The following is a 4,749-nucleotide window of genomic DNA, read 5'->3' on the forward strand; positions in this document are numbered from 1 at the left end:
ATTGTAAACAAATATATAAATGTATACATTTTAACGTTTATAACATTTCTCATTGAATTTTCTATAATAAAAACTATACACATTAAATGAATTTTAGTTTTATCAAGACCTTTTAATCAAATGTAATTTTTGTAATTCAGTTGAGAAGTTTTACTTTCGAATTTCAGATCTGTGGTTAATTTATGGCTTTTAAATTATCTCATTAAACTTCTTCGATATCCCAACGTATTAAACTTTGTTCAGTTTGCAAAAACTTAAACAAACATTCTATGTTTATACATCTATGTAAACGCAGACTTTTAAATTTATATAAAATATCTCTTTTCATCTCTAATTAAATTAAATTAAATTAAATTAAATTAAACCAGATAAATTAATAAAATAATAAATAAATAAATAAAATAAGAGTGGTGACGATATAGTGTCGATATTATTGGGTAAAGTACAATTACGCGTTAGTATGCACATATATAACATAACGATTGGAATAGTGAACTGATTGAAACTATGTTTCTGCGTGACCGCTCAACTATCTACTCATTTCCGATTCCGGTTTTACGATATTTCCCTTCTTTTTTTTTTTTTTTTTTAACGGCATTTCCTTTTTGTACCTTTCTTTTCAAAAATTATATTCTCGAAATATCAGACTTGTACCATCCCGAATATCTCGAGCAGTAACTCTATTTTACTGCATTGAATCTATGACGGATATGCTAAATAAATGGTTATATGGAGTAGGGGGGGGAACAGGTATTATCAAGTTGACAAGAAAGTTCTTGCTGTTTATAACTTTTGAATTCAGATGAACATATCTCGGTTAAGACAAAAATTTATTGATCGAAACAAACACCATGAGAATCAAAACACATTTGCCCACGCAAAACAAGTGTACTTATGCCAGTAGTGTAACAATCTTGCGTTCTGATAGCAATGAAGTCGCTTGAAGGTGTTTTTGATATTGCTTAGGTTTTTGAAGCAATTCGTCATGCAGAAAGTTGTCAAGATGCTTTAAAAAGTGGTAGTCGGTAGGTGAGAGGTTTTGAGAGTATGGCGTACGAGACAGAGTTTCGTAGCTCAATTCGTTCAACTTCTACAAGGTCGATTTAGCAACGTACGGTCGGCAATTGTCGTGGCGGAGAATTGAGATTTTTTTTATTGTGCATGGGAACAAACAAACAAGCTGGGTGTTGTTGTCGAAGTTTCTGATGCATTTCATGCATTTGTTGGCAGTACTTCACTGTCGTAATGGTTTCGCTTACATTCAAAAAGGTGTAATAGATGATACCGGTCGCAGACCACCAAACAGACAACATGATCTTCTTTTGGTTCAACTCTGGCTTCAGGAAGTGTTGTCGAGATTCGTCGGCGTCTAACCACTGAGCTGAATATTGCCAGCTGTCATAAAGAACCCACTTTTTATCACAAGTCAGAACCCGATTGAAGAACTGGTCGTTCTTGTTGTGTAAAAGAAGGGAAGATGACACTTCATGACGGCGTTTCTTTTGGTTGTCCAATTCGTGAGGTACCCATTTATGAAGTTTTTTTGTCTTTCCAATCTCTCTCAGGTGGTTGGCAATCGTCGTATACGTTATGTCTAATTCAAAAACAAGTTCTCAAACAGTTGTGCGTAGATTAGCTTCGACTCTTCATTGATTCCATGCAAAAATACTGCTTTGCTTCCATGCTAAAATAATGCTTTTGACGTCAAAAATGCGATTATTTTTTAAAACAAATTAAAAAAGATAAAACAAATATGTTTAGATTCACTGCAGACACTTGAAATATAATAATATATATTTTAAACAAGTCTTTTTCGTTTTTCCTTTCGAAATAATTAAGCCTAAATCGTAATGTTTTCAAAGTAAATAATAAACAAACGTTAATTTTCAATATCAATAACGAGAGGTTTTGCGACGGTGAAATCTAAAATGTTTCCACCCAAAAAAAGTTCCTGAAAGGAAAAAGCGAACTTTGGTCGTTTTTATTTATAAAACATAATTTTGCCTTTACAGTTTATATTTATTTTATTAATTCATTATCCTCGCTCATTTTATTTAAAATAGTAGTTTAAAACATATTCTAAATAGTGATTCTATTTTCTTAACAGTACGGATTGTTTTGATGACGTTCTTGACCATCCACCGAAAAACTTTTATTCACTTCAATTTTTCAACTTTTAAAAGCAAACAAAGATAACGATTTTGAGGAAATTTTTTTTTAAAAGCGAGCAAAAATAACGATTTTCTATGTCAAACCCCAACTATCATCACCATTGCCTCACCAGGGTTCCAAAATCGACCTACCCTATTGTGCCAGTTCTTTTTGTGCTCCAATGACATCACTAAGTGTAACAAATAAATAAATTAGGAATAGAAATAAAAAAAAGTCCGGCTAAGCATTTTTCTCTTTTTAATAAAACGTTTTAATTACCGTTACTTTCAGCACCACTTCAATGTGTTCATTTTACCCGACGAGTGGTTCTCCTTCAGCCAATTGATTTACACGCCTTTGCTTTACACGTCCATTTTCTTTGACGCCAACTGTTTACTCTCACGAGCACGCGTTGCATTTTTTCTCCCTTTTTTCCTTTCTATTCTCGCGCACACTTCCTAATGTGCATATGCGTGTTTTTCTGCTGCTGCTAAGCTCCCCACAAATCAGGCATTCTTTGCTGCCACCGACATCTTCCTATGCGCTCATATGCACTAAGTTAAATAAGCAAACAAAACTTCCGAGAAACCTAAATTGCCTTGGTATCCACGTATGGACCCTATTGACAAGTGATTGTGCAGCATATCTCGCTCATTTATACAACAAACACTTTTTTCTCAACAGCTTTCTCTAATCTAGTCAAGGCGTCCACTCACACACATGCACCCACACAAGAGTATAATCAGTATATAAAAAATATCACCCAGTTCATTTGGTTTACGGCTTATAAATCCTTTTTTAGGGTTATACAATTTTGAAAGACAATACTTTATTATAAACATTCGTAGACATTTATGCAGATGACACCACAGTCTATGGCAGCAATTACCAAGATCTGTCAGGTTCTCTCTCTTTTGATTTTGAGCACGTTGTGAAATAGGGAAAATGGTGGCTGGTTAATTTTAATGCATCTAAAACCAAGTTCTCTCTTCCTCATAATCACTATCCAAGTGAAATGAATGGCTCTTATCTTGGGGAAGCACAATGTCTTGCCAAGCTTCTGGGACTGACCTTTACTCCTGATCTAAAATGGAACACATACATCAAGTGTCTTATCTTTTTAAAATGTCTTATCTTGCTTTGATAGAGTTAAAAACCGTCTTCGAAACTTAGTAGGTGGTGCCCTTTTTTCTTCCCACACAAGTGTGTCTCTCTTCTATCCTTATTTTCATGGCAACTTCTCATTTGAGATCAATGCTCTTCCTTGCCAAACTTTCACAAAAATACTCGACTAGCGACAACGACTACCAACAATTTTTCCCACTCTCTATCTGTGCCTATGGAAACCCATCTGATGTCAGTAAACGGTATAAATAGATTGATTTGTATGTGAAAATTTGAATTTACCCCAGACAATGTGTATTGTCATTGAGACGCAAGTGCCTACTGTGGATTGTGTGTCAGAAATTAAATGGGGCATTTTAAGTGAGATGTTTGTTTACATTATATTTAAATTTATGTAAGTCGGTACAATCAGGGGAAAGCAGCAGAGAGGAAATTCCGAAGGCTAGGAGTATGAGGAAAGAAGCTATTAGATTTGAGAGCTTTCTGTCATCTGGGGCCTCTACGGCAAATAGATGGAATTTAACTGATTGTCGAGTAGATCGGGTGTATTTATTATTATTGTCGAGAGGTGCGTACCAGAGAGAATGTTCATCGGGGAATACTCCATTAAAGTACTTATTAAACAGGCACAGGAATGCAATAGTGCAGCGATGAGACAGGAACCGGAGATTAGTTGATAGTGAGAAACCTTAGTAACTCTTTTTTCAACCCTGTCTAAGAGGAAGAAACTAATGAATGGTTCATCAGATGTGAGAACAATACTCCATACATTGGTAGAGTGTGGCTTTGTAGAGGTATATGATAATGAAAGGTGTAAGAACTTTTCTAGACCGGTACAGTAAACTTGCTTTTCTGCAGCAGCCTTAGCAGTGTCTTCAATGTATTTGTTTCAATTCACGTTACCTGTGAACGTTAAGTCGAGAGGTTTAGACGTTGGACTCTCGGTGTTATTCACCGTGCTTTGCAAGAATGTGGAATGAGCAGATTAAAATTTAGATGTTTATCATTTCGAAGACTGAACTTGACCTTTTGTCATTTCGAAGACTGAACTTGACCTTTTGTCATTTCGAAGACTGAACTTGACCTTTTGTCATTTCGAAGACTGAACTTGACCTTTTGTCTATAAAAAAAAGTGTAGTATCAAAGCAGATACTATACTTTTATCTTTTCTGTCTTTAGTCATTACAGAATACATATTTCTAGACTTAAGCAATTTTCAGTTTAGTCTCAGTCTACAGCGCCCCAGTTAGGAAACTGGATTGTCCCCATATTAAAAACTGACCATGTGTTTACCTTTGCCCTTGTGGGGAGGTAAGTAAATGGAAACAAGAATGAATTAGGAACACAAATGAGTACTCGTGACCTTTGCCACGAAACTCTTCTCAGATTGGCATTCATTATGCTAATTAGGAGAAGCCGTTCTCATGGAAGAAATGCTTAAGTACAAACAGGTCTGTCCTTTTCTCAGGGTAC

This window comes from Euprymna scolopes, chromosome 42, assembly GCF_053919585.1.
Source record: "Euprymna scolopes isolate OS-2025 chromosome 42, ASM5391958v1, whole genome shotgun sequence".
Classification (NCBI taxonomy): Eukaryota; Metazoa; Mollusca; class Cephalopoda; order Sepiida; family Sepiolidae; genus Euprymna; species Euprymna scolopes.